Genomic DNA, 8528 nt, shown 5'->3' on the forward strand with positions numbered 1-8528 from the left:
GTTTGTTGTTAACAATGTTTCGGCTGATATACCCTCTAGCCTTCATCAAGTGTCTTGGGGAAATTTCGAACATGGTTTCTCATTCCTAAGGTATTTTTTGATGTTATTATTATTATTATTATCATTATTATTATTCAGGTCACTGCCAGGAATCGAACTCGGAATCTTGGGGTTAGAAGCCCGCACTCTTAACCACTATGCCATATGCCCATGGGCATATGACATAGTGTTTAAGAGTGCAGGCTACTAACCCCAAGATTCCAAGTTCGATTCCAGGCAGTGATCTGAATAATAATAATAATAATAATAATAATAATAATAATAATAATAATAATAATAATAATAATAATCATAATAACATCAAAAAATACCTTAGGAATGAGAACCCAGGTTTGAAATTTTCCCAAGAAACCTGATGAAGGCTAGAGGGTATATCAGCCGAAACGTTGTGTTAACAACAAACAAAATGAGGACAAATATCCGTCAAATGGAAATAATGTACATAATACATTCTTAAATATAGAATTGAAGAAGATTATATTACAACAATTATAAACTAGCAATCAGTGACAATTTGACAACCCTGAAACTCAATTTTGTCCTATCAAATTTCTTGAAATATCAATTACCTTGCAAAGTAACAAACCCAAGTGCTAAAAAATTTTATATTTGAAACCACTTTTTTTTTCTGTTTCCCTTTCTGCTATTGCAGAGAATCAGCGAATTCATCAAAAGGTTAAGATGGAAAGCATTTTATTATGATTCAGGTGGGAAACACTTGAATAACAAACTGGATAATTTATGACATGAAAACCTACAGACCTCCCCCCCCCCCCCCACCTCACAATCCCGCACAACTGAAACTAGAAAAAGACCTCATTAACATGGTGAACAAACTGAAATTCTCAAGAACTACAAACCACATCCAGAAGAAATTAACTGACATTATCTCTCAAATAAAAAATTTTGATAACATACATGTTCTTCTGATAAAAGAGTAAACCTTTATTCACTACCTACCGATGCCTATAATACCTTTATCTTGAAAGAATTGAACTCTAAATATAAAATAGTGGCCAATAATAGACTGAATGAAATTAATAAGAAACGTTCCAATTTAATTAAGAAGCTAAAACTGCCAAATAGAACTGAACTCTATGCCCCTAAAATTCCACATTTCACTTTTAAGGACAACAAAGCTAACTTCGAGAACAAACTTACCGTTAGGCTAATCTGCCCAATCAAATCGGGTTTGGGCAGGATTAGTAAGTCTATCATTGATAGAATCATCCCTCATGTTAAAAGAAACATGAACCTCCCACTTTGGATATCCACAGGAGGTGTTATAACCTGGTTTTGTTCTTTAAATAACAAAAAGAAAACCCATTTTATTCAATTAACTACTACCAATCCATTAAGCCTGATTTACTTGACAAAGCAATTAATTTTGCAGAAAAGTTTACTAGTATTACACCATTATTGAAAATATCATCCTTACCACAAGAAAAACACTGATATCCTTCAAAAATAGGACATGATCTGACCTTCATGACGACTTTGATGTTACAATGGGAAGCTCAGATTTTGCCCAGGTCATAGACATTGTTGGCCTATTTCTACTCGCAAAAATTAAGGAAGAATTCCCTAATATCAATGGGGGCCTGTATAGAGACGATGTTTTATTCACCATATCTAGATCCTCTGCACAAGCAACTGATAGCATAAGGAAAAGATTAATTAAATTTTTTAAATTACACCATTTGGATATTATATTTGTAAATGTCACTAAATGTGTGAACATATTGGATGTAACATTAAATCTGGATAACGGCTTATTCTATCCCCACCACAAGCCTAACAAAACTATCAAGTATATCCACGCCTTATCAAATCATCCCCAAAGTGTCATTAAGGGTATGATCAAAGGTGTATCAATAAGGATATCTAATTTATCTGCAAACGAAAAGATCTTCAATGATTTTGCACCTCTTTACAACACAGCACTAAAAGACAGTGGATTTTATAGAAAAATATATTATATTAAAAACACAATATCCATCAAATGTAAATAATGTAAATAATGTAAAAACACAATATTTAAAAACAAATTAGGCAAACTTGTGAATTCAAACATCAACACACCTCCCATGAACAACAACCCCACCGAATATAGAAACCAACAACACTTTAGAAGATACTATAGTTTATTCAATTTTATATAACAATAACTATACTGGGCAGAATAGGAACAACTCAGGGAGGAGAAGAGAAATTATATGGTTCACACCCCACTTATCCCTCCAGGTAAGAAACCTCCCTAAGTTATTTTTTAGCATTATCAATAGGAACTTCCCTAATATGAAGAACAATAAGAACCCTAATATTAAAAATAGAAAGACTAAACCTGGAAATAAAACAAATAAAACATGTAACTGTCGTAATAGGGAGCTTTGTCCCCTAAAAGGTTTCTGCTTAAGAAGAAATGTCATGTATAAAGTCTCAACCCTTAATGAACCTAAAAACATTTACACAGGTAGTACAACTGATTTTAAAATTAGATATAGGGTGCATACAAACTCATTCACTAACCACGAAACTAAAAATTCAACCACACTAGCTACCCACATCAATAAATTAAAAATGCACAATAAAGAATTCAGTCTGGATTGGTTTATAACAGAATCCACACCATATAATACACACACGAAAAATTGCAATTTATGCACGAAGGAGGTGGTCCACATAATCCATGCCAACAAAAATAGCTTACTTAATAAGATATCTGACATCATAATTATCTGTAGACATAAATATCTTTCAACTTTTAAATTCTTCCCCCAAAATAATTAGCCTATAGGATCCTAATCTAGCCATCCTTTATATTATGGACTCTTCTTAAAATATCATTATATATAGCATCGTAATATACCTTAACCTGTAATTTTAATTATATCATCTGCATGTAGAGTATGGTTTGACTAAACATTCATTTTTCAAAAAATTTTCAAACCTCTCATATCTCTTAAAATTTTAACTCTCTGAATCCCTTAACTTGATGAGAGAAGTATAGAAACTGCTATGGTTGGAGTTAGCTCATCCATATCAACCTATATCTTCTTGAAACAGCCGTAAGATTTTGTACCTATTTTATACTAACTCTCTTATCTACCCTCCTCACTGATTCTAATACAGACATTCAGACTTCACAAGTACATCTATGCATTTATATGTATGTATTTATATATTTATGAATTTTTAAATATTTATAAATCTTCGCATTTATAGGTGTTTATAAATTCTTATAAATTTTTATCATATCTCATATATGTATCTATGTATATTGTATACTGTGGAGAATTTCGATAATTTGAAATGAGTTGAATGAATATATACACCGACCTTTGAAATTTGTTTCTCTGCTTCTTAATCTTATATTCCTGAAGCTCCTCATAAAATGTAACATAGCTCAAGTTATTATAAATGCCAGACCCTAACTAGCTTTCACAGTTTCTATTGTAGGCCTATGGAGTCAATACTTCATCACAAAGAATATTTTCTCCAGAGACAAAAACAGTGTAGTGGTGATTATATATATCTATAAATATGTATGAGTGTTTGTATGTATGTATGTATGTATGTATGTATGTATGTATGTAAGTATGTATGTATGTATGTATGCATGCATGCATGTATGTATATGTATGTATGTAGATATATATATGTGTGTATGTATATCTGTATACAAGTAATATATGCATGTGATGGATTCTCTTGTTGATTCCAATATATAGGGATCAAATAGATTTTTCTTTTCTTTGTTTTCCTTTCACTTCTGAAGTTTCTCGTGAGACTTTAAGCCAGCCAATGATTCACAGACAACAGACAAGTTCATGAATTAGCCATAAGAGAAGACTGTTAAACAAAATAGTTCTTTTAGATTATTGAAACAGCTTAATTCATAAGTTTATTCTGTATTTATAGCTAGTTAGCTTCCATTTGTTGAGAATCAATGCAGTTTTTTTCATGTGTTTCAGGGGGAATCTTTGTAATTTTCTGGTTAATTTTGAACTTATCCTTCTTCCTTAGCCATGCTTTTGGCTATGCTTCTCCTTCCATCATGGAGCTGGCTATACATTACATGACCAATCCATCTTAATTGAGATCACAAAAGAAAAGAGTCAGTGCCACCAATTGTACATTTAGAGTATAGGAGAGTATTGTAGTTCGCTTGAAGCATTGTGTATTGTTTGTAAAGAATAAAATGTTTAGAATGGTATAACAATGCACTATAGAACAAAAAATGGACTATGTACCTGTTGTAATTTGGTTATCTATAGTCCGATGATATTTCAGAATTACAATTCCTTCTCCAGATCTTCTTTGCTGGAGTCTCCATTCTAAATTTTTTTATTCTTTAGAGTATAGTTCAGTATTCAAAATTTTGTCATTCAGGTTGTATCCACAAATGTTCCAAAGACAGAGCTGATGAAAGACATCAAGCTGGTTGATATGGGATCAATAGGGTACCCAGGATTCTGATCCATACAGGAGAGAAGAAAGGACTATAGTATGGTAAACATTAATTTTGGGGTGGAATTCTGCTTTAAGCACCCCATTTAACCCCTCATAACTTTTATATTTTTTTGGTATTTAAGAAAATTCTCTCTAAGGCTGATAGTAAAGTAAAGTTTCTTCCTGAGTCATAAGGGCCAGTTTTCATGGCATACATATTCCCCACCTGGATGGGACACCAGTCTGTCATAGTATTACTCATCTTTGCTAGCTGAGTGAACTAGAGCAATGTGAAATGAAGTGTTTTGTTCAAGAACACAACACATCACCTAGTCCAGGAATTGAAACCACAATCTTACAATCATGAGTCCAGCACACTAACCACTAAGCTATGCACCTCCACTCTAATGCTAATGTTAAGACGGAGTATTACTCACATTAGAGAAAAGAGTAACAATCTCCTGTGATTCATAAAGAGATGTCACATCAAGAGCAGCAGCAACAGTGAGCAAGAAGTCACATACCTTTGTCATTCAGATAATTGTTTTGGCTTTACTTATAAAACTCCTACATATATATAACGTATACCTATATGTTATCAAATTGTAGTTATTTTTGGTGAAAGTACAATCAAAAGCTACTGTACCCAACTCACTGTCTTGGATTATGCTTAAGAGTTTCTGTCTGACAGCAGGATTCTCTGTATAGTAGAGTCACTCAACTAATGAACCACTACACCAGTTATTCATAAACTTAGTGATTTATGACACAAAAGTTATAGAAATCTTATACATACATACATATATATATATATGTATATATAAGTATGTATACAATATATATATCATCATCATCATCATCATCGTCGTTTAACGTCCGCTTTCCATGCTGGCATGGGTTGGATGATTTGGCTCAGGACTGGCGAACCAAATGGCTGCACCAGGCTCCAATCTGATCTGGCAGAGTTTCTACAGCTGGATGCCCTTCCTAACACCAACCACTTCAAGAGTGTAGTGGGTGCTTTTACGTGCCACCAGCACGATGGCCAGTCAAGCAGTACTGGCAACGGCCACACTCAAATGGTGTTTTTTGCGTGCCACCTGCACAGGACCCAGTCCAGCAGCACTGGCAACAACCTTGCTCAAATATTTTTTCACGTGCCACCAGCACAAGTGCCAGCAAGGCAACGCTGGTAACGATCACACTCGAATGGTGCTTTTTACGTGCCACCAGCACAGAAGCCAGTCAGCTGCTCTAGCAACAATCACGCTCGGATAGTGCACAGATACCAGGCATCGAATTTCATTTCGATTTCAATTTCACTTGCTTCAATAGGTCTTCACAAGCAGAATTTAGTGTCCAATGAAGGAAAGGTATGCATAAGTTGGCCGGTTACACCCCTGGCATAGGCCATGGGTTATGGTCTCACTTGGCTTGCTGGTTCTTCTCAAGAACAGCATATTTCCCAAGGTCTCGGTCACTAGTCATTGCCTCGGTGAAGCCTAATGTTCGAAAGATGATGCTTCACCACCTCATCCCAGGTCTTCCTGGGCCTACCTCTTCCACAGGTTCCCTCAACTGCTAGGGTGTGGCACTTTTTCACACAGCTATCCTCATACATTCTCGCCACATGACCATACCAGCACAGTCATATCTCTTGCACACCACATCTGATGCTTCTTAGGTCCAACTTTTCTCTCAAAGTACTTACACTCTGTTGAGTATGCACACTGACATTACACATCCAGCGGAGCATACTGACTTTATTCCTTGCAAGCTTACACATATCCTCAGCAGTCCATGGCCCATGTTTCAATTCCATGTAGCATGGCTGTTCGTACACATGAATCATACAGTCTACCTTTTACTCTGAGCGAGAGGCCCTTTGTCACCAGCAGAGGTAGGACATCTCTGAACTTTGCCCAGGTGATTCTTGTTCTAGCAGCTACACTTTCAGTGCATCCACCCCCACTACTGATTTGGTCACCTAGGTAATGGAAACAATCAACTACTTTCAGTTTTTCTCCCTGGAATGTGGCAGAAGTTGTTCTCTGCACATATTCAGTGTTTATTGCCCCTGAGCATCTGCCACATGCAAAAACTAACTTCCCAGTTAGCTTTCCTTTCATATTGCTGCACTTCTTATGTGTCCATAGCTTACACTAGGTACATCTTATGGAGTTCCTACCTACGCCTTTTCTACAGATCGAGCAGGGCCATCTACCTGAAGGGATTTGTGGTTTGTCTGCCATCCTACTTATTAAGACTTTGGTTTTAGCTAGGTTGACTCTAAGGCCCTTCGATTCTAATCCTTGCTTCCACACCTGAAACTTCTCCTCTAGTTCTGATAGTGACTCAGCAATTAGAGCAAGGTCATCAGCATAGTGGAGCTCCCAGGGGCTTCCTGTCTTGAATTCCTCTGTTTTAGCTTGGAGGACTATGATAAATAGGAGGGGGCTGAGGACTGAACCTTAGTGAACCCCTACCTCTACCTGGAATTCTTCACTGTACTTGTTGCCAACCCTCACCTTACTGACAGCATCCCTGTACATAGCTTGCAAAGCTCTCACTAACCATTCATCTATCCCTAGTTTCTCTCAATCCTCTTTTGTACACAACCTTGCAATCTGCAATACCTCTCCTGCTTATCCTCATGCTGCAAAATGTGCAAACCTCTTACTTTGGCTTCTGCTTTTGCTAAATATACCTGACATCAGTGTCTCTTCTAGATATTTCATATTATTGTGTGTGTGTGTGTGTTTTTGCATGGGTATTGATATACAAGGTGACCACAAAGTCTGGACACAGGCAAAAATAGGATGGCATGCATTAAAAGTACCTGTTCTTTGTCAATATGATCATCTCTTGCATCCACTGAGTAGTATCAATTGAATTCTTTCTCCTTTGGACAAACTCATATTCAATTTGCAGTAGGAAAGCTCAAAAATTTTAGTGATATTTCCCATGTATCTAGACTTTATGATCACCCTGTATAAGCTCACATACTTACATTTATTATCATGCGTTCAACCTTAATGTATAACTAGACCTTAACAGGCATTAATGTTATTCATTTACATATCACTAGTCATTGGCAGTGTGTATGTGTATAGGTTTTTGTGGATGAGTTGACATACGTTACACTTTAATGTATGTTTAATAAAAACAATTAACCTTGCTTTTTTTAGCAGACCTTGTCACTAATATACAACTCTCTCTCTCCAGAACAAACCTCTAAAGAATTGCTCAATTAGTTTCATTGGTGTTTCATTAGGAATGTTCATTCATGTCACCTGTCATAGTGCAAGAACTAACCATATACTTATGAAAAAATACAATGAGTAACAGGAGCCAATTTAACTAACTTTCATAACAGTACATTCACTGCTAGGGTACATTAAGAACTTAAGAACTGACACTGTATTTCTGTAAATAAATTGTGAATATGTGAACGTATGTTTGACAAATGATAACGCCAATAACTAGTTAAATATTCTTTGGGTCATTTGTCCCGAAGAAAGGTCTCTCGTGTTTAAATTACAGGATCAATATTTAGGTTGAATATTTGTTAATTTGTTAATTGTATAAATGTTAACTTATTTTACAATTCATACACACTACTATATAAACGTCAACGACTATACTGATTAAAAATATGACAGCGAGGAAGACCCCTAAACCATCGAGGTTGTTGTGATATTTAAAAGTACATGTCTCAATACTTTATGTTCATTATTAATACCCCCTGCCAGTGAATGTACTGATGTGTAACGGAGTAAAATCGGCGCCCGTTCTATTATTTTTCATAAGCTGTCAGCTGTTATACTCTGTAGGATAAATACAAGTAGACACTTTCGAAGACATAAACAACCAGTCAAAACTAGTCGAGACGTTCTCAGTTTCGTCCTGAAGGCTTTATTTATACCTTGAGGTTGAATAATTAAACATACGTGGTGAACAATTTATCCTCGCATACACTGTCTCTGCGCTTTATATAATATATATATATATATATA

Source organism: Octopus bimaculoides, chromosome 11 (genome assembly GCF_001194135.2).
Source record: "Octopus bimaculoides isolate UCB-OBI-ISO-001 chromosome 11, ASM119413v2, whole genome shotgun sequence".
NCBI lineage: Eukaryota > Metazoa > Mollusca > Cephalopoda > Octopoda > Octopodidae > Octopus > Octopus bimaculoides.